This window comes from Gallus gallus, chromosome 4 (assembly GCF_016699485.2).
Source record: "Gallus gallus isolate bGalGal1 chromosome 4, bGalGal1.mat.broiler.GRCg7b, whole genome shotgun sequence".
Taxonomy (NCBI): domain Eukaryota; kingdom Metazoa; phylum Chordata; class Aves; order Galliformes; family Phasianidae; genus Gallus; species Gallus gallus.
The window spans coordinates 37742284-37765886 of record NC_052535.1 but is presented as its reverse complement, the minus strand read 5'-3'; the positions used below and the strand labels follow the sequence as shown (position 1 = coordinate 37765886).

At 37.3% G+C, this 23603-nt stretch overlaps 1 protein-coding gene across 1 annotated transcript in view; it reads right to left on the bottom strand.

Annotated features, from left to right (window-relative positions):
- Positions 1-23603, bottom strand: part of DKK2 (dickkopf WNT signaling pathway inhibitor 2) — a 121635-nt gene that overhangs the window by 64097 nt on the left and 33935 nt on the right. The gene's annotated exons all lie outside the window — the stretch shown is intronic.

Genomic DNA, 23603 nt, shown 5'->3' with positions numbered 1-23603 from the left:
GGATTACTCTCAGCTGTACCCTAGAGAACTGTCAAAGAAAAAATTTGAATTCTACTCACTAAAGCAATAAATTAAATAAAACTAATGGTTGGCTATTGGCCCTCATCAAATCTTATGTCTAGAGAAGCTCTCTTCCAAGCAAGATCCACAAAAGAAAGCCCAATAATTTCTGCCCACACCTGAAACCTTTTAGGGGAGGGATTTTGCTTTTTTAACTAATCTAGTTTTTGTCCACCCATTTGGTGATGTGTTCAAACTAGAAAACAAACACTGAGGCAACATCATTTAAAGCAACCACTTGCACTTTTAATTGAAATGTTTCTTTACAGTATACACCTAGCTTGCTCTGCAGTAAAGATTAGCATGTGTAAATATCTGTCCTGCTACTGCTCTGTCCATTTTCATTCCCATTCCTCATGTCTTGCTATCCTCTTAAATTTCTCCATCAAACATGCATTAAATTCATACCTTCTTTTTTAAGGGAAGAGTGCACATTCAAGACTTTCCTATCTGTTAAGACCTTCTCAGATCTTTTTTTTTCTTTGCTTCCTCACTTTATACTCTGCTTCGTTTCTTCCCACCTTTTAGGTTCTGCCTGTAGCTGTACTCTTTGAAATGGTATTAGTGTCCCAGTCTGTGCTCCTTCTACTACACATTTCATCTGCAAAATAAAGTATCCCTCTGGGATACCTTTGCTCTTAGGTAGTGCTGTAAGTACTCCAGATCCCCTGGTTTTCCTTTATCTTTCTCTGAGCTTCCATCTGTTACTGCTAGCATGACTTGATCAGCTTTCGTAACACCGCAGTCAAACATCCCTCCTCATCTGTCTAAGGACAAATTTTCCTTCAGAAGGAAAAATCAGTCTTAATTATGCCACATACATTAAAATTTAATTCTTTGGACTGCATATATGTTTAACAACAAAACCTTACATAGGAGTCACACAGGGTCTATGGTGCAACAAGAGAGCACTTCTAGTATCAAACCCATGAGTACATGGATTCCATAGACTTAGGTGATAGATTTTCTTTGATCATGAAAGTATAAATATACAACTCAGGTTTAGCTCAACATACTTTGAGAACTCTTTGGCAATGTCACATTCTGAAACCAAGGTATTTCTATAAAGTCAGGACTCAACAGCTGAGCGCTTCTAGAACTGTTTTCAATTACAACATTAAGTCCAACAGTTTAAAGCCAAGACTCCTAATTTACAACAGTACTTGTTAATTTACGACACAGAGCTTGTATAACGTCTAAGTAAACACTGCACTTCTGGATGACAGAAAGCTAAACAATGAAATAAAACTTCAGAAACATATCTACTCCTGCAGTTTTCAAAGTGCTTCCAGTTCTCCAAAAACAAACAGCTCCCAGCTGCCCAGCATTTATAGCCATGCCTCCTGTACTGCTAAACATGTAGAGTGTGAGAAAGGGCCCAACAGCTTCAACATTTTTCATTCAGAAGATCCTTCTACCAAATCAGATTTTAAAGGTAGATTTTGTTTTCACTCATTGTAGATTTGTTTTGTGAAGAGAGGGAAAAAGAAACAAAACAAACAGTAAACAGGAAATGTCCTATATTCTTTACCAAGGAAGAACTAGCTCAGTCCTCAAGCCTACTTTTCCAATTAAGCTAAACTCTGTCTTTTCCTTGAGCCTTCCAGCTGGAGAGGAGTTGTCAAGTTGCAAGATCCTTTTCCTCAGCCATTGCCTCACTTCCCTTCCCACTATAAAATGTCCCAGTTACCTTTTTTTTTTTTTTCCTCTCTCACATACCGTTCTCCTTTTCCCACTCTTGCCAAGACCTCAAAAGTAGGGCTGATCAAACAATTAGGAGCTTTGCAGAATGTCAGTTTTTCAGAAGAATATCTACAACATATTTGTCTAAATGTCCAAAATGAGGTGGCATAGGAAACATACTATTTTTAAGTGACTTACTGAAAGTGTCACAAGAGGCAAACACTTTACTTAAAACATCCACATAACCTTTTGACTAACCAATCCCAAAAGCCTGTCAATTCAAAAACTCTGTGGAGGACAATCCTTTTCAAGGTCCTACTTGGTTTTCCCCACAAGTCTATAAAACCAGAGCTTTCATAACATTTGAGCTTTGTCCTTAATAATGCATTCTGGAGAACATTTCAATATGGAAGCCTTCAAAGGGACAAGAATGTAGAAAATGCATTTCACAACAGTCTTCCATGGTACAGAGTATGAAGAAAGGACTTGGAGAATGGAAAAGCTGAGGCACATTCAAAGGAGTTGAGAGCCTGAGGGTGGGTTTTGCAAAGTCCAAGTAATGACTTGAATAACACTTTTGAGCCACAGAATAGGACCAAGAGCATCAAAGGCCTCTTAGGGAGAAATGGTATAGGCTAATGACTTCACAATGGTTTTGTGAATATGCTCTGCCTAGGATCTATAATACCATAACAAATTAGAAAGTGTTTAATACACATTACTCTTTAAGGGAAGGTGGGAGGGTGTGTCATGTTACCAATAACATTTAGTCCTTTGGGAATATTCTGCATATTTGTGAGCAAAGCATTGAGTAACAGCCTAGGAAAATGCCCTCCAGATTCTTCATCGGGTCTGTGGAGCAATCCAGCTTGAAACATATACAGCTTAGTCCAGAGAAAGGACAAGAGCAGCAATTCCCTCTCAAATTAATGGGATTTTTGAGTGTTCAGCAGCCCACAGTTGGCCAAACTCCTTTATGTGGCAGTAGTTACAGTCAGCTCTCCAACTTTGGCAGGGAATGAAACTCATAGTTGACAACCTGAATAGCACTCTACTTGAGTGGCCATTCAGCTGTTGTCATAAGACATTAATCCTGAAATAATTGCTCGTTCATTTTGATGGCAAAATTCCTAAGGACACCAATGGGATTTTGTCTATGATAGAATGTTAGTAAGGATTTCAGGTTTTGAATTATGACTAATAAAGACATTAAGACATCAAGACACTCCCTGCAAGATCAAATGTCATGCATACAACTTTAAATTTGGAGCATTTTGTCCTTTTTTATGACCTAGAATGAAGACAAAAATATATCATGTTGAGGCCTTCCTATAAAGAACTGAGAGTCACTTTTAAGTGTAACTCTGCAAGTAATAAAAGCTTTCAATATACTAATGAGCAACAAAATCAATCCCTACCAAAACCAAACAAACTTACAACCCAAAAACACAACAGGGAGAGTCCTATCACTGTACCTGAACAGGACTTAAAAGCAAGTATTGAGCACTAATATGAATACTGGGTCTCAAGAAGCCTGAAACAGAAAACTTAATATGAGCTTTTGGTCTTTTCAGGAGTATAATGATACTAAATGGAAATTTTAGTATTGTACATAAGTAAAATTACACTAGCCTAAAGGATATGTACAAGTCAAGTCAACCAAAGTACTCTCCTGTAACAGGATACATGCCAGATAGTACATGCAGTAAATGTCATACAGTTTCAGCACAGAACAGCTTTTAATACCATCTCCCTTGACATTTTCGTAAGACACCAAGGGAGACACAGACTAGAATAGACACTGGTTTCAAGGAGTTCTTATTAATGGCTCACTAACTGGAAATACGTACATACCAATGTGTATATATAGAGATGCTCCCAAAGATCCTCTACTTCATTAGATATTTCCAGAATTTTTAATAATGTCTTGAATTATGATGCTATCCATGGAGTTAAATAAACGTTCTAAGAAGAAAGGGGCCACAAAGACTCGGGAAAAGATAATTATTTTTCATAACAATACTGATAACAAGGAGAAGCATTCTGGGTTTCGGGGAAAAAGAAAACAACTCAAGACCCTCTGCTAAAACAGGTACTCTACAATGGGTCACACAGGTTGGCATCCAGTCTCCATAGAAGGAGACTTCACAGCCTCTCCACACAGCCTGTCAGTGGTCCGTCACTGTTATCATAAAGAAGTTCTTCCATATGGTAGTATGGAACTTCCTACGTTTGGGTTTTAGGCCATTACTCCTTGTCCTGTCACTGTACACCACTGAGAAGAGCCTGGCCTCATCCATTTGCCTTCCACCTCCCTTTAGATATTTATAAACATTAATCAAATCCCCCCTCAGTCTTCTTTTCCCCAGGCTGAACAGACGTAGATTACTCAGGCTTTTCCCTCATAAATGCCAACGTGAAAGCATAAATCACAGCTAAAATTATATTAAGTGGCATAGAAGAGGTATCTGTGTTTTTTCTCTTTCTGTGACTTGTAAGTTCATGAAGAAACTATCTTCCAGTTCCACTTCCACCTTACCCAGAACTGCCCTCCAAGTTCATTTCAAAGTTAGTGGCATTGGCTAAAGTTTGGAAACAGAGGACTCAAGGTTGTGTAGGGGTGCCACTAGGGAAACAGAGCAGGGGCTCATGGTGCCAACCTGGCACAGTGACCTCCAGCACTCCTGCCTCCCTTGAGGAGTTTCTCTACCAGCCCGGTTTTTCTCCTCACTTGCCTTCCCTTCTGGGCTAAGAAAACCCTGTCAGTATGGACATTCCACATTCCTCTTGCATATCAAGGAGATATTAATACATTCCTAGCGTGGCACTGAAGGGAAAAAGCATGCCCACAGGGTGTAATTACACTCCCAACTCTCTCAAAGTGAAACATGGTCTACTTCTATCAGGAGGTACAGACAACAGGAGTGAAGATGCTGTGTGTCTCATGAAACTGAAGTTTAGCATGGTTCATTTGAATAGGTTTTTTGTTGTTGTTTTGTTTGTTTGTTTTGTTTTACTTTACATGTCCTGAAAGCATAAACAAGCTTCAGAGATCTGTGCCAGTGATGAATCCCATGGACAACAGTAAGACTGCCAGCAATCATGAGGTTCACCTAGGCCTGCACTTTCAGACATAAAAGCAGTATCTGGCTGGATCAAGTGACTATGGACCTTTAAGTTATAGTAATTGACATACGTATGCCCTCATGCAGTAAATCAAAAGGAGTTTTGCATTGCTCCATGGATAACTTGGTTATCAAGTGTTGGACACAGGCCCAGATCTTGCACTGAGAACTGAGAAGTGCAAGGGTATGTCATCACAATTTTCAATGAAGTCATAAATCTGTTGAATTGCTGTGTGACACCAAAGATCAAATTGAGGTGAAATGCACATTCTAGCAATATAAAACATTTCATATAGATTACTTCTACAGTGTGTTGCCTTATGTTACCATTTGCACAATAAATATCTTATTTTGCTATTCCATAAAGTTGTGTAAGAAAGTTACAAGGTCATTTGCAGAAATGCACAAAAAAACCCCACCTTTTTTAAGGGGGATTCATCCCCAAGGGCTATAAGTTAAGGCTCTGATATAGCACCTTCAAAAATCTGTTGGAGTTTTACTATTGAACACAATGCAAACAGGACTTGGACTTCAGTGCAGGGATTTTCTACAACAAATGTTGGTGTTTTTAATTCCTGCGGCACATGTTATGTCCCAGGACTCGTTTCTTTGCTAGTAACTGTTGGATCACACTGACTTCTCATTCACATTTCCAGAGAAGACAGTATCATAGAGGCTCACACCTTAGGCTCCTAGTCCATCTTATCTAAAAGAGAATTCTTATAGACAACCTTTTCTTAATAGAATCTCATCTGTTTCTTAGAAGACATAAACAGAATATAAATTGAAAAGTACATTACAAGAAGCATTATAAGATGCTTGTGTTTCTTTTAAAGAAAAAGACACAAGTATCATGTATGTTTCATGCTTCACTATTCTGTTCTCAAATGATTAGGAAAGCCTACCTATTAACAGCAGTCACTCTAAAAGCACACAGTATTTGTGAATTATGAGCACATCAGTGAAGGAATTAAAGATATTGATAAGCTAGCTTTTGACTTTGTGGACTCCTCAGTGGTTTTCTAATATTAAAAAAAAAAAATAATCTACAGAGAACTTCTTAACTCTTTAAAGAAAAATAAAGTATAATAGTATTCAAGCTACATAAATACAACATTCATTTCATTTACTAAATATGCTCCAAATACACCCTGTATCAAAATATATTTCTGTATATACTCCAAAATACACTGTATGAAACAGCACAGCTACTCATTCTTTTTCACTATTCAAATAAATGCTAAGATGTTTAAGGGGGAAAAGGGAGGGAAAAAAGCACAGGCAGCCAAAGGAGAAAGTAGGCATGTATTATCGTGACACTAGTCCACTCATTCTTTTTAATGCATCCCAGCCTGTATGAGAAAAGCCTTCAGAGGTTCCACAATCAAAACTTTGTTCATTTTCTCACTCAGAAAATCCTAGCGCAACAAAATGAGCCTTGCAATGTGACCCAAAGGACAACAAAGAAAGTTTTTGGCGAAACGATAAAAGATTCAATTTCCATTGCTATGGCCCTCTAACTGAGAATGTCCCTTTTTGATTAAACCAACTATGAGATCATCTCCAGCACTGAGCAAACAACTGCTATATTGTCATGCCAGGAGTATGTTGCTATTTGCACTAAGGCAGGAAGACTTTCTACTTAACACATAATTTGTTTTTATTTAAACATTACATAGCTCTAACATAAAACAAGAACCTGGTGCTGAGAGGTGTGATGATCTCTGCGTTCCTGTGTCCAAGACAGCTTTTGGTCTTTTCAGACCAGCAAGTCACCCCACTAAAGGAAAGGTGATTTCTGAGGCATCATATTCCCAAAGTATTGAAAACTAGTTGCAGGCAAAAATTTTCACTTAGTTCGCCATATAAATTTCTCTTTATGCTTTTTGTTATCTTGATCAAAATCTGTCTTGGGACAGATATTTCTCAATAAAAGTGTCTTATTTCATAATAAATGGATTTTTATAGCATATTTATTGAGATTTGTCGTTGTTGCTTTGTGCTAAGGGACTGGCATAGGAGGTAGCTTAACACTCAGTTGAAAAAACCACTGACACAAGATAATTTTATAGATACAAGGAAAAAGGTGCTTCACAATCAAAAACAAGGCTGAATAGGAAAAAAAAGAAAAATCTCTACGTCTTAAAATGAATAGGAGATACAATATTAAAGTAGTTGGACAGGACTTAACCTATTTTCTTCTAATGCTACATATGCAGATCTTTTATCAGAGTGGGAAGATTTAAGAAATATAATAACCACGATTTCCCACTGTTTATTTCCAAGAAATAGTGCTAGTGTTTAGAAAACCTGGTAGAAATATGCCAATAATAGTCCAAAGGCATAGTTTTGCATTTAAAATCCTACAGTTTCTTATCTTAGTATCTGCTATTAGATCCAAGTTTCACAGAAGGGCTAGAATCTCATACTATTGCTTTCCATCAGTGTTCATATCAGGTCTTAAAAAAAATTCTTGTTGAGTTCAAAGGATGTTTAAAATGAAGGCAGAGGTATCTGTGAGAGGCAGCATAATAAAAGTCGCTGGTGAATGCTATCAGAGTTGCTGTCCATTAATCCTACTCCAAATTTGTGTGAATAAAAACAGATTAAGCTAACATAAATTGCACAGACATCTTCAGCCTTATTATAAATGAAAGGACACAAATTATAATTGTCTCTTTCCTTAATACTTCCTCTTAAACTTGTGATCATCAGCTATCCCTCTACCATGTAAGAAACACAACTTTGATTAAGAAAAAACTGCAAGTGAGAACCTGGAAGAGTAACCAAATCCCTGAACTTCTCATACCTCAACTTCCATGAGATTTTAATTTGGAAATTTAAAGCCATGACACCCTTCACTTTTGAAGAACACACCAATAATAAGATTTTGTCCAGATGCAGAATCTAATTTGTGATTCACTTATGAGAGAAGGATGAAAGACATTGCCACTTGCCCAGTCCTACAAAGCAGGAAAGCAGCAGTCCTTGAAATAGCTTTCAGGCCATGATACACCACCATATCACAAGCAGTTAACATCAGGTACCCCCAGAAAAGGTTTACTTGCTTAAGAGAGACTGGCCACACTTTGATGACATGAAATATATGTTGTCTTATCAGCATTTAATACCATTTCCAAATAATGAAGTGAAGGAAGAGAATCAAAGCTGACAGAAGAATTGAAAAGGGACCAGTGATGATGTCAGTGCTGCTAACTGCACTATCTGTATTATTTTTATTTGATCCCTTTCCCATAAGTAATCTGGGCTGGCATAGGAAAACTTTGTGGTATTTCAAGTTGTGATACTTCAAAGCTCTGTGCAGTAGCAATGGTAGAGCAAAAAAGCAGTAACTTGGATCCTCAGCTTCGGCTCGGGATGTTAAAACCATGTGCATGAAAAGCCCCTTCCCATGGCCTCACTGCCTGAAAAGGTATCCTTTAGAAATTTTAGAACAATGGCTCCAACTTATGTTCTAATGGTGCTTATTCTTGCAGATGACCTCGCGTCTGTGAAAACACATTAATGTACTGATTGTATTTATCATCCTCCTGGGACTTATCGCTACATTAATCACATACAGATGTTAATTAAAATTGCTAACGCAAAAAGCACAATATGGAAGTTTTCAATCAAGGCCTCACAAATCAGTGAAAGAAAGAAGAAAAACGTTCTGTTGCAAATATTCTTTTTCCAAGTGTGAGCTGTAACTAATTTAGAGAATATGTTAGAATGGAATCTATCATCTGTTTACTAAGAGCTCAAAGACCGGGGCAAATAAATGGCTCCTAAGAGGGTGATTCTACAAGATAGCCAATAATTTCCCTGGCTCAATACATCACTATCAATGACAAGAAATGTATCAAAATAGTTAGCTCTCCCTTGTACTTAATAATTTTCACTAAATTGATTCAGCATCTTAAAGCAAATATTGTGCTGGTTCATGTTAGAAGACTGAAAGGGTTTCCAAGGATGTTCTCCTCATAAGATATTATGACTAATCACAGATTGGTTCAATATTGTATTTGGAAAGTATCTTCTGGTTTTGAAATTAATAAATTGAATGGATGGCCTGATTTGCTTTCCAAAAAAAAAAAAAAAGTCTGTAGAACTTTAGCACTTTAGTTCACCCTTAAGCCAGACCTATAAATACGATAACAATTTTATGTTGGTTTTGAAATCTTGGCCTGTGGACATATATTCTGAAAGACAGCTGGTGTAGGGAAATTCCCAGTGTCTAACTCTTATGCAGTAATGCTCGCACCCAGCCACAGCTACTGATCCTTCCTATAGGCTTCCATCCTGTAATATTCTTACACACACAAAAAAAACTTGGAAGCATCACAGTGTGAAATATCATGTAACATTTTATACCACCCTGGATTACACACGGGAATGGGACTGAATAATGCTGGCATTTCTACACATTGACTGCATGCTTTCTATGAAGGTTCTACAACTATCGTCTTTTCTCTTCCTGCTGATGAGAGCATCTTGTTGCATAGGAGCATAGCTTGCACTAAGAATTTGCATGCTTGCACATTATTAGTCTTCAGCGAAAATAAGGAAGAAGAAAATCCCTACTTCTGCCTGTTTTATGCAGCAACAATGCCACTATATTCTGATTTTTTAATCTATATTATTCCCCATAGTAATACTAAAAAAATAGTGATTTTATTTTTTTTAATGGAAATCCAAAGAAGTTATATGATTTTGCATCTGAATTTGTATGGAATATGCCAACCAAAATATAGAAATGGATCAACAGTTAAAAAGGAAGTTGAACAGAGTTCAGGTAGGCATTACTATATTTTTCTATCACAAATAGTAAGTTCACTACTTCTGTGGTTAAGTTCTGTTGTCTATTCTTTCTTAATTACAGTGGCCATCAGAAACTGCATTTTCTTAATAAAAAAGATTTTTAGAGTAAGGATTTTGCTACCACAATTTTCCACAGTGAATATAATTTCTCATCTATAAAATTAAAGAAATATGAAATTTCAAAAATCTTAAGATCACCCATTGGTTTCATATCATAGGCTGAAATTCAACATGCGTTTTCCCAGACTAGCATAGGGGAATAGAGCATTGCAAAGCCAGACACATTCACTCCTCAGGAATAAAATGTAACACCTTTCAGATGCACAGGCTAAAGATAGTTGGCATTTACTACATTTACATTTTTTTCTCCATAAATGATTATTTGCACACTATATTAAAACTTAACTTCATTAAGAGAAAACAAGCACTTCATGGCAAACAGATCTTTAACTTCCCCAGTAGTGTCATCATTCTGCAATTACTAGTTCTTGCAGTTCTTTGAACAGGTATGCATTAAACAAGCCAGTTGGTTGCTTTGAATTCTGGCATTACTAGGACTGCAAAGCTCTCTTAGAACTCTCGCATGGCTCACTCTTTGATTCTGACTTACTTTTTTTTGGCCTATCTTATAAGGAATCAATATCCCCCAAACCTCTTCCTGCTTTCAGAAAGCAGCCAGGATCCTGACATACCCCTGGCTCTCACTGACTTCATTTGATGAGGATGGGGCTCTCCAATTCTTCCTCTCTGCAAAAGGCAGAAGGATGCTAACTTCTAACACATCAGGAGGTTATTCTTATTTCGGATATTATCTCAGCTTGATCACCACAGCAAGCCCAATTCTCATCCGAAATAAGAGGAACCAACTTATCACCACGAAGGTCCCATTAGAGCTTGGATGTTTTCCTGCCACGCTGCTGGCTGGGATGCACTACTACTCGTGTACAGTAAACACTGGCATCTGGTGGCAGCTGGAAGAATCACAGACCTATCTTTCCAAAGTCGCACCACGGAACATAAACAGAGTTATATCTTTAAAGATGGTTGCTTATAAATTAATTGATACCCAATGGTAAGATGATTCAACTTCTGTGACAGTCAGCTAGGTCAACATCTCTTGTGATACCGTATTTATATTCCTGGTAGGAAATTTGAGTCAGTTCAGCTAGTTTCTAGTGCAAATCTGTAATGAATGGCTGACCTGAACCCAATGGAAGGAGTTCTTAGGCCATATAGGTGGATGGGATTTCTGCATGTGGAGAGCTGAATATTGGAACTTAGATGATACCCTAGATAAGTCCTAGATTAGCTTCAGGCTGAAGCCAAGTCATTCAACCAACTTCACATCAATACAAAACTGCTCTATTGACAAAGATGGAGGCTATAAGCAAGAGTTCACAAATCAGTACAAGCTAGCCAGCACTTAAAACAAGCCCTTGTTTCTCTTTATGATCATAGGCCCAGCCTTGCTAAACATTACAGTCTCAACACCATTAGTGAAAACGGATGTCAACAGCATGCAAGCCACACACCATAGATCTCTTTCTGTGAGGAAAAAGTAGACAGGGGTTTTTGTGCGTGGCTACTGACATTCCCATATATTTTGCTGCAGTAGAGATGCAATGGGAGACACTGAAACAAACGGCATCAGGGACTTTCTCTCCAGAAAGTCTAGCCTGATACTGCATATTTTAAATAGTGCAAGGAGTTTGGAATGAGGTTTGTTTATGCGTCTGGAGTTTTATGTCCCTATCTGAACCAAACTGCTCATACTTCTGAGCTTTGCGCATTATGGCTCATCAGGAAGCTGTCTCTCCAGACAAAGCACATTTCTCCTAATTTAGAAGTGAGAGTAAACATATTTGAAACACGTCAAATTCAGAAGGGGCTAATAAAGCACAAAAATGATTCTGGGTCTCATCTAAATTCGTTTTCTTTCTTCAAAAGCAAGACTAGACAGGAATAGATGCATGACCTTGTATGCCTGAGAAGGAAACTGATAAAGGCTATTGAAATAAGATCCAGTAGTAGATTTTGAACAAATTCAGATGAGAAATTGGAAGATTTTTTTTCCTTGGTGAAGGTTAGCCGTTCAATCATCCAACATAAGGCTACTCTATCACTTGAAGCTTTTAATTCAAGATTGGAAATTCTTTAGAAGTACTTCTTTAGAAGTGTCTCAGGTAGCCCCTGACAAATCACAGAAATTATGCCTGAACTGTACAAGGAACTCAACTAGATTATTTTAACAATTTCCAGACTTAAAAATTTATGTCTACTTTGTACCAAATTGAGCACATGAATAATTTGTTCACCATTTGCTAATTTCAGTGACTTCAACAGGCCAACTTAATGGCTTGAATTTGAGCCTGGGATCATATGTAAAACTGACCAAAAACCATGATTAGAATCTGTAGAAACCTACAAATGTCTGTCCAAGAAAAGTTGATCATATGTCAGTTAAAAATCCAACAGCATTCTCAAGCAGAATAGAGTGTATTGTCCTATAATAACGGACTTTTTTGCACTCAGGAAAACCTCTTTAAAGATTTGAATCTTCACAGCTGAGATTCAACTACTCTTCATGGAAATTATCATAATCAGACATTTAAAATTCTTTGAAAGTAAAAGAATCTTGAAAAATTAACTTGTATTTCAACGTATCTTACTTCAATACAAATCTGTATTGCCTACTGCTACTGATTTATAGTTGAGACTTGTTTTAAGAAGCAAGCAATGTTCTGGAGGTCCATATAATTTTTAACTTAATGTTTCATAAACCATGGCTTTATAAATAACATTGGCTTGCTTGTGCCTAAGGCATCATATCACAGTTATGTTACACTCTTTCTCCCAGTTCTTTATTGCTTTTATCAACTCTAAAAAGTAAGTCAATTTAAGCCAGGGACTTCTCCCATCAAGAACTTACCATAAGTAAGGTACCTGCCTAAGATAGAGTCCAAGTGCTATATATTGCAGCCCAGTTCTTACAGGTGAGCTCGACAGTTGCCATAAGGACTTTCTGTATGGTATCAAGACCTGAACTATCTATCCTTTTAGACCAGTGTATACTGTACAAAACAACAATAACAACAAAACAAAAAAACATCAAAAAACAACGAAACAAAAAACAAAAACAAAAAGCCTGCTACTAAGAAGGAAATAAAAAATAAGAATGAAAAAAAGGCCATTGCAAACCTATTCAAAGGCAAAGAGCAGACTTAAAAGTCACTTCATCAAGAAAACATAGATTCTAAACTTGTATTTCTATTATTTTAAATACTTCCCCTATGTGCAGGGACAGCAGGAAGGCAAGGCAGTGACCATTACGTGTGTGCACATACACACATACTTAAATACATAAAAGCAACACACCAAAAATCATCCAAAAGTCTTGTGATCTTCCTAGTATGAGAATTCTGAAGAAAGTTCTCCAGTCACCTAACAGAAAGAATCTGCCTAGCAGTGCAGTAACTGAGGTGATTTTCACATTTGAACCAAGAATTCAGTGGCAAAAATGTTGGGGGAAAAAAAAATATATATATAAAATATATCTATATATAAGCAAATGGTGGATGTATACGCATAAGACATACATGTTGTGCGCCTTGCTTGCATTCACAAGGCATTCTGCATGGACTCTCTACTCTCCTTGCCTGGAAGCTGGCAAGGTACCTAGAAGCCTCCGCATTGACCACAGCAAACTTTGCTCAGGCCTCCCAGAAAGCAATGAGAGTGTTTGAATTCCAGAATTAAACTGCTTCAAGTGGTTTCCAAGAAGGCAAACAAGAAATTGTTTTCTTTTTCCCAATCACAGAGCCTTCTGAACCTTCTGGGGAAGCCTTTGAACTTCCATTACATGATAATCTGTTTAACATTTGGATCCGTTACAGGAGAATTGGTTGGATAAACTAGGTTAACGTTGAAATGACTTGCTTCCAACACCTCCATAGTTCAATAACATCTCCCTGAGCACCTCTGTAGGTAATTATTGAGATAGACATTCACAGAGATGACTGACAAATAGAAATAAGGCAAATAAAGATAAGAATTCCTTTTTCTAGGCATCCAAAAGGATGAGGATCTACAGCAAAGGAGCTTTGTGTTTTCCACTGTCTCCTGTAAGCCTTAAATTCTTAATGGTTGACATGTCTTTGGAGCTGAAAACTGTTGGGAAAACATTTCTTGCTTTTGTATCAGTTTAGGAAAAAGAGATATTTTTTCTGTAATAAAGTACTCTGAAGTGAGGCACTTACGGCAGCGTAACTTGCCATATCCATTTGGTAACAATAGAACAGACATCAATTTTCAAAATCTTATCAGAAGTCACCAGCCCATAAGTATTAGTGGCGCCTACTGAATTTTATCCAGGGGCCTAACAGAAAACATCTGCTCTTTTATTTCACAGCAAATCAATAGATTAAATCAACGTTCTCTTCCCTCCACCATTCTGCTCAATAAAGGCATAGGTTTTCTTTCATTTTTCTTCTACTTCTTTTAATAACTTGCTTTTCCTTGCAAGTCAAATCCAAGTATATTATGGAGATTTCTGTGTCTCTTTCTGGGCTTACTTGGGGAGACATGTATCTATGCCATAGCAAAAGACAAGCAGAAGTAATTATTCTTGAGGCACATATTTACAAAGAGCTTGGTAAAATTATACCTAGTGTTTGGACCGTCGCCCAGCAATACTAAAATATAGTAAAAGGTACTAAAATAAAAAACATACTAGGGCAAATAATGTTTATTTCCTTTCTTTCAAGTCTATAATTCATGCTATAAAATGTGATATTATTGAAAATACCTGTGTGCTGCCATGATTTGACATGCTTTCCAAGTCACTCACATTACAATGCTTACTTAGATAATTCCTGACCAGATTCAAACCGGATTGTATTTGTAAACATTATATCACCCTACCAGTACAACTCATTAGGTTTGCACCAGGATATAACAAACAATACAGACTAACACCCAGTCTAATGTATTTATAAATGTCAAGAACTTGTCCCTTAAGTAGTAGACAAATCTAGGTACTTCAGGACTAAGGGGATGAAGGATTAAAGAAGAAGAGATCAAAAAACAGATGCAGAAATTGTCACTTCTACAGCAGAATTGATATTAAGAATGACCAGAATAGCAGAAATGTACTTGCACTCCATTAAAAATGTCTAAATATGAGCTGAGGATTACCTTTCTAATCCCTAAAAAGACAGGTCCAGATAGGGATCCTTAATATTGAACTGAGAACAAATTTATGCAGTTTGCACCTTTTCTCTTGTATGTGGAGATTCCACATTGCTTATGCAGTTTAATATGAAGCCACAATATGACAAAATGTGAATGAATACACCCACTTTTCCCTCTAATAAGCTTGATTTGAGTTGAAATTCTGTTACATTCATGATAAAAAAATGCAAAGGTGCTATGCGAAGCGTATGGAAGCTTTACTCCCAGATGTGTGATAAGCTGATAAACAGAACTAGCCTATAATAAGCTAAGTATATAACATTTATATTATAATATTTATAATATATTTATATAATATTTATATAACAAGTATATAAAATACTGTAAACTATGCAGTAAAGATAAATCGTTCCCTGATCTAGATTACAGCCCAGTTCTGTGTTGCTTTCTGCAACAGTTCTGCTAGCATACTTTGCAGTATATTGTATCCATACAACAGCCTGGCAGAAACTCCAACAGAAAACCAGTAGCATGAGAAAAATATATTACAGAAACTACTCTAACAGTCTTTCAGATTGAAGTTTTTGCCCCAGGTCAGTAGTGCTGGCCGTGATATGAGCTACATTAAGACAAAACTGACCTTAGCTCTGTGACTTTGAAATACAGAATAAAATGACTCCAGAACCACATCATCTGAGATTTTCCATTAGCTCAGCACACTTCCATTTGAGCCTTGCCACTATTATCCATTACTGAGCTAACACTCATGGGAACATTCCTCCACAGCCTGAGGTGAGGATTAGGAGAACTTTTACTGAGGAAGAAAAAGGTGTTGCTAGAATTTAACTGAATATGATTTCAAGGCAAAAAAGAGATGGACATAAAGAAACATTTATTAGGACAAGAGAAAAAGCCAGAGACAAACAGAGGGAAAAATACAGAAGTAGCAATCCACAGTTAAGCAAATATTATTTTGGAAGGGTGCAATGGTTTGAGCAACCTACATTTGGGCTATATTGTCAGCCAGAAAGGGAACAGATTTAACTGTCATCTGATGAATGACAGAACCGCAAAGTCAGTCTAAAAGTAGGATATTGTCACTTTCTATCTTGGTTCCCGTGAACAAAGCAGATTTTTTTTTCATTTCAGATTTCTTTTTGTTAGCTATTAAAACAACGATGCCTCACTTGCTACTGAACAAAAAACAATAAAACGACAGGAGGACCTAAGATGACTGCAACAAAAAGCCATAAAGTAATTAAACCTCAGACCTACCCAAACGCTGACATCAAATGTGTAAGAGTCATTGATAGTTCTCTGTCTCATTATGGAAAACAGAGATTGATGAAACACAGCTGTGTTCACAGCAATTGACAGCATACATCATCATTTCCACAGCGTTCACATTAAATTACTTAGCAGCTATAGTGCCAGCATAGATTATGGGATAACCCAGCCCTTTCTTTTAATCTCAGGCATCTGGAATTTCAGGGTCAAATGAACTTTTTTCCCTCCCTTTTTTATTTTTTTTTTTTCCTGTCTCAGTAAGAGAGACAAAGCAGTAATACCAAAAGCATGAGGATACCAAATCTCCTCCAAGGGATATGTATTCACATCACACTCAAAAATAACTTTAAAAGTAATTCCTAAATTTTAATATATATTGATGTCCAACCACAGGGTGCAGGAAAAGAGAGAGGGGCTTACACTTACAAGTAGTTCAAAAAACATCCCATAAAAGCAAAGGCAATCCAGAATCCTCTATATGAACCCCAGCTGTGTCACTTGCATATTTTCACTGTACTACATGAAATGGGAGCATCATACCCAGAAATGCAGCCGATGTGTCAGAAGGTCCAGGTGATCTCTTCTAACCAAAACTATATGGTGTCTAAATGCACAACCATTCTGGACAGCATTAAGTTGATACTAGAATTGCAACCAAGCTGCTTACACAGAGGAACTTTAAGCACTGAGCAAATCAGCTGAAATTCAGCTAGTCTGGTAACAACCGGACAAGTACATTATTTGTCAATTCAAGGACTCAAAGGCAGGTTATCTAAAAAGCAAAACAAAAGAAAAAAAAACAAAAAACAAACAAACAAAAAAACAAAAACTAATCCAAATAGCACCATGGTTCTATTATTTACAAATAAAAAATAAAAAGCAGCAGCAGAACGCATGTTTAAACAAGAGGTCAGACTAATACAGAGAAAATCCTGTATTTGCAGGTTATTGTTCTGCAAAATTAAACTCACAAACTCACCACGATATCTAATAGAGCAATAACATAAGAAGGCAGTACCACAGCAAAGTGAACGTCTTCTAAAACAGGAAGGGGTAGTTTAGTCTAAACCACAGTATAAGGTGTGAATAATAAAAACAGGAAACTTGGGATTTCCGATGGACTAATCTTTATAAAATAGCAATAGCCCCAGGGAACCATAAAAATAAAGCCACTTGACCATATTATTGATTTTATGAAAATATGTTCCAGAGACTTTCCAACTCAAACATGTACACATTTCCACACCACAAAGAACGCTTATGTTCTACAAAATTAGAGTTTCCCACCATCCCACCATTACTGATCTTAGTGGATATTGTTATGTTAGAACTTTTCTTTCTAGTGTGGTCCCTTGGTTTTCTTTGCCATGTGCATTAGAGTCTTGCTCTCTTACTTGTTATCAGCTCCATTACAAGACTGTTTTTGCAATTTTTTTAGGAAAGATTTTAAAAATAATTACTATCTTCTTTATTACTGAAACTGCTAAACAATTTCACCTAATGTCAGCAAAAATCATCAAGGTCATTAAAAACACGGTGTTCGAAGCAGGTTTGCTGTTCAGTCACCAGATTTGTGTAAAGGGAGCTCACATTTTGAACATTCATCACAACACCTAAACAGACTGCAACTCTGCAGTTTTGAGCCTATCTGTTTTAAAATATTTCAAACTAATTACTTAAATATCTTCAAGTTCCATTCAGCATTGTAGGTTCATATCCTCAGGAAAAAGAAGGAAAAAACAAAACATCATATGGAAACTTTTCCGCTGTTATTTATGATACATAATGACTTTGACCTAGCTGGTTAGTTTGCGTTACTTGCACAGCTAAAATTTTAACCTAACAAGGCAGCAAATAAGAACAGATGTAGCAGAACAAGCATCCAACATTATCTTCTGGGATAACTCAGAGAGGAATTGATATAACAACTGAGAATATCACAATTACTCCCCTTAATCAATATCACATAGCAACCCAAAGTAAAAGGGTAGGACTACCGACAGAGAAAAATACAAGCAATGTTTTCAAGCCGGTTGAGATACTCTCCACCTAGGAAGATACTGCCCACCTGAGAAGTGCTCTGGATGCTTTTCTTCCAGTTTTAAACAGCTTAACCAAAATCATACACTGCAACTAATGTGCTCAAGGAAATGCTTCATCTACCTTAGCCAACATCTTGGTAGTCCCTGGACATGCACAAACCCAGATGATCTAGGAGAGTCAAAACACACTACAGAGCAGATCATTCCATCATTTCTTGAGAACAAAATAGACTCATTAACCTATCATATATATTTGTATGCATACAAAAACACAGCTGTGCGCAGCTTTCCTCAGAGAAAGGAAAAGCAGCCTGGACCGCGTTCATGACTGGATGGTAAAGTTTCTGGCAGGTTGCTACATGTCACATTGATATTTCTGTTTACTGTCAAGGCCAGGCATGAGTTTTTGCTATTTTCAGTAGTTGGGGAAAAACCTCCCTGTTCTGGGAACTTTGTGCAGCCAGCATTTCCCCACTTGAAATATTTGCCCTACCTGAAAAGGCGCTTAGTGAGTCCCCAAATCCTCATTCTAATCAGGGGTCCCAAAGTTTGATTTATGTAAGCAGTAACTGAACCCTATTGTGCTGTGATGAAGCCATTCAGTAGTCACACAGCTCTGTAGCAGCCTAGCACATGGCTGGTTTTAAGTGTGATTGCTTTCTCCATTGGTCAGATGCCATTGTAGAGCCTAGGGAACAGTGATATATAGCAGTATACTATATTTTTATTTTGATTCATTTCTGATCCTCTGGTGAGCTGTAGCATAACAAACATTTGCTGCTTTAGCTAGGCTGGGTTGGAATTCAGCATTACACATTGATTAGAAAGGGCATATTCTCTCTCGTGTTCTTATTTGCTGAACTCCCACGTGCTGTTGAAAACAACAGAATAAGAATTCAATGCAGTTGGCTGATGTCTTATGCCTCAGAGTAATTTCTCATCATATCTTTTCTGCTGTTGCCCCAGTTCAACCTATGTTTGACCACCCTGGCAGGAAAATCAGTTAAAGAGAATCGTAAGAGGTGCCAAACAAAACATTAAGACCTTTTGCTTTTCCACCCTCACAATATAAACCATAGTGCCTATCTATGCCCCCACTCCACAGGATCAACTGCTTCCAAAAGAGGTTACTGTTTCTTGAATATTTTTAGCTCCATCTGTCTATTTTACAAGATGTTATATACCTACTTACCTCAGATGAAAGTGTGACTCATAGTGCTTCCTCACATCCTGCTGTCCACAACTTGCTCAAACACAAGTTCAAAAAGGGATGCCTGCTTGTGTTACTCTTGCTACAATGGACATGAGTGGCAAGTATTTTCTCCTGACCCCATGCTCCCACATAATCTAAGCTGTATCTCTGAGAAGTGAGCGATTTAGCATTTCAATCTATTTTATTCTTCTCCCAAAGTGCTCTCTTGGTGCGGAAGAAGGTGACATCCTCCACAGTATTTTTGATATGCAAAAGTCTGCAAGGGTTGCTTGCTGTCTGGGTGGCCCGTCTCCAAGATGGGAAAATCCCCAAGACTAGCTCCACAGAGCCCAGCAGTGCTTATGCAGGGAGCAAGACAGCAGCAATGGATATTACAGTAACTGCGCTGGAAAATTCCCCCATCCTCCCCTTAGCATCTGTTCTACACGTGTTGAACAGACCTTCTTTGTCTGTTGTCCAGCAACATGTGAGTGAACCCAAGTTCCCCTAGGGAATGGAGGGATACAGGAGAAGTCAGCATAAAGATTTGTGCTGGAAGGATAAAAGATAACAGCCCATCAAACTCCAGACCTTTAAAGCTTAACACTTTCTTTCAAATTTGCTCTCTCACTGCTGCACTGTGCCAGAATATAAGAGGTTTATGACCCTGACTTACACTTACTGCTTCTTATCAAGACATTTCAGAAAGAAAAATATATATATATAATAGATAAACAAAAAAATACAATTGGTAACTGCTTCTATCTTAAATTTTTTTTGAGATCTGTTCAACTTGTAACAATCACAACTGTACAAGACAGCATAGAGACTCAGGCAAATATTTTCTAGGTTATTTCTTTGCAGAACTGTCTTTTATCATCTCCCATACATTTCTCTCAAAAAATTTTAATTCACAGTTTAGTCCTGATAAATTCAAAATGCCAAGACATCAGATCCTATCTAATTTGATATCCAAGCCACTTAATCATGTGAACTTAATCCAATTTCATACAGAAGCACAAAGTAATCTAAGATTATTCAAAAAAGCACAAATTAAAATGTTGGGTCTTTTTCTTTAGCTTTACCCTGTGACATTTTATCTTCCCAAACTCCCTGCAAAAGAGCTGGTTTTAGGAAAGTACAGATAAGTCAGCACAGAGCACCTGAAAAAATGTTCTAGTAACAAATGAAATTTATTAGTACAGTATCATAAGAAGACCATGCCTTGTTTTAAAGTCTCAAGTCCCTACAGAGGTGCTTAGTTGGTAGCTTCTGTCTATACTGGTCCTCCTGGAGTGATTCCCATGCTGCAAATTCACAGTGCAGACAAATTCACTTAGGTTTTTAGTCTGAAGTATGCGTAAAAGCATTACTATTTCAGACTAATTCACACAGTTCCTGTAAATATTTTGCATAAGAAGAAGAACAAATGGTCAGAAAAATATTCTTCTGTTTCTGCATGAATAGGAAGACTGCAAATGCACTCCTTGAGGGGAAAAAAGAACACAGCCTGGGGTGAAAATCTTCAGTTATTTCTTAGAAGTTGAGAAAACAATAGATGTGTGATGTGCAAAAATGGTGGCCCACCATTTTAACATTATCAATTAACTGAATCAAAGGATATTCTGCATTTTGCTCTTTAGTATTTTTATATAAAAGCATTGGTCTACTCTCTTCTCAGGAGACAGATTAAATTTGCACGAGACAGGATAAACATTATTTTAGAGCCCATGGGGCATCTCATTTCTAAATGTCATTTAAAAATACAAAGGCAAAGCAAATGATCAGCACAGGAAGCACTCATGAAAAAAGCAAAAAAGGGAGAGGCAAAGGAGAAAAAGGGGAATCTGGGACAAAGAACGCTGGAGAGCTGAGATGACAAGTCCTTCTTCCAGAAAGAGGTGGAAGCTGTACCCAACTGCAGCACCAAGGAAACACTGCTCTCACTATACCCATCTCTACCTGCCTCCCACATGCCCTGGCATCACCCTTAGAGTTTCCAGGAGCAAGACAAGGACCAGTAAGATACACTGGAGCTGCTGGCAATCATTTCACTGTTTGCCTTGTATGCACCTGGAGCCAGCCCTGCCTGAACCGTATGGGTGACAGAAGGTTGGTTGCTTCCTTAAACATCCATTTCTGGCAGAGTATGGTGCAGGAGAGTAGTACCAAGCCCTATAAAGCCACCTGTGACCCCCAGGGTCTACCTACAGAAGAACATGCAGCATGTGTCTACAATTACATGGATCCTCCATCCCTCCTCTTGGGTGTTTGCTCATTGCAACTACCTTCTCACAAAGACCACCCAGGAGTGAAGAGGAAAATCTATTAGCTGCTCACCTGCTCTAAATTTGAAAAGGTGAACAAGAGGGTCTATATCCTATTATGAATCCCCCCATGCTCTTCAGTTCTACAGACACATGCTGCATGTTCCATTATTGCATTTCTGGTTGAGTACAGAGCCACATTTGGATATTGTGCATGATGGAAATTCTCTTGGTTTTCTGGAATTCATTACAACCTTGATCCACTCCAAACACACAGGAAAGCATGAAACAATAGAAAGAGCCTTCCAACTGTCACCTTGGATTTGTCATCAAATGTGGAATATTATGGGAAAACTTTCAAGAGGTGAAACATATATCTTCCAAACTGGCAAAATATGCAAAACAACACTTCATCATGTTTAACTGGCTCTCAGGTGTCTCCCTGTGCTGTTCACTGTCACTGACTTGAGGCTAGATACAGTAAGCCTGTCAGAAGTGTTTTAAGCTTAGCAATGGCCAAAAATCAAGCAAACAAAAATTCCACTCTTTTCAGTATTTATATGGTGTTATAAAATATATATTTTTGCAGTAAGACTACTGCTTGCTTATATGCCACTTAGTCTGTGTCAGCAGTTAAAGTTACCAAACTGTATCAGTTCATTTCTAAGACACAAATTCACTGCAATCTATTAATAATATCTGTACAATAGAACTTCCCAGGTCTGTTGTGACACACATACAAAAGCCTAATATGTTTTATCTGCAGTGAAATCAAGGTTGCTTTTACTGAAAATTGAAACATAGTCACCAGTTTCTGGTCTGAAGTAAAACACAGGCATTGCTATGATTTGAATGTTTTGGTTACAATATTATCTTCTATGTTATAATGCAGTGGAGTGTGTACTGGATGAAACCCAACAGGCATTTTTTGACAACACAAAGAATACACAACTAGAATCATCAGAAGAATTTTAAATGATCTGTATGGTCAGTTGGATAAAATTTGTAATACAGTAGCTAAACAAAAATAGTCAATAATTGATTCTGCAACTATTCCCCATGTGGTTATTTTTGATATTTAAAAAATTAAAAAAATATACCTATTACTATCTGCTGTTAGCTACTTTTCCTAGTATAGAAGTACAAAAAGCCTTTCCCTTTCATTAATAAAAGTATAGCCCTATGTATCTAAATATTAATAGCATTACATTTGAAGATGCTGAATCTTGCCTAAAATGAGTCCATCTGTTGTGCTCTGAGTAAGATATTCCCATAAAATACAGATGCAATAAGAGATGTACACTTGCAGTCTCATGCTTTGGAGTTAAGGAGAAAAAGCTAAAATTTCTGTCTAGAAGAAAAAATATCTAAGGCAAACCAACTAAGCACGAATGGCTTCATCTTTTGATGTTGCTGGATCAAGCATTCTTTGCTGGCATGTTCAGAATCAAAAGAAACATCCTGATAATGAGACATAGTGTTTTTGTGATCTTTTTTGATTTCCTGTATTAACATTAATGAAATAAAGAAGGCAACATCTGAAGTCGAAGATCTTCATTCTTGCATAGCAAAAAATCCTTTGTGGCCAAAACAGAATTGAAAAAGAAGTCATATCTCTTAGACAAAAAGCATATAAACTTGTTCTGCAATATGCAAACCTACCTCTTATTAAGTTTCATGTTCCCTACTTATTTCCATCATCTGTTTTCTCATGCTCCATTTATGTGAAAATTCATGTAAACGTTCAGTCTGTTCGCACTGTTCATATTACTGAGACGAGGTATACCTGAAGTTAAAATATACATTTGTACATACAGGCCTATATACTATATGAATTTCAGCCCTTGCTTGTATATTTTATGGCCCTTCTTATAGAAGGAAGTATTCCTAACAATCACCTAGCTGACCTCCCAGAAAAAGTGTTCTGGGAAGAATA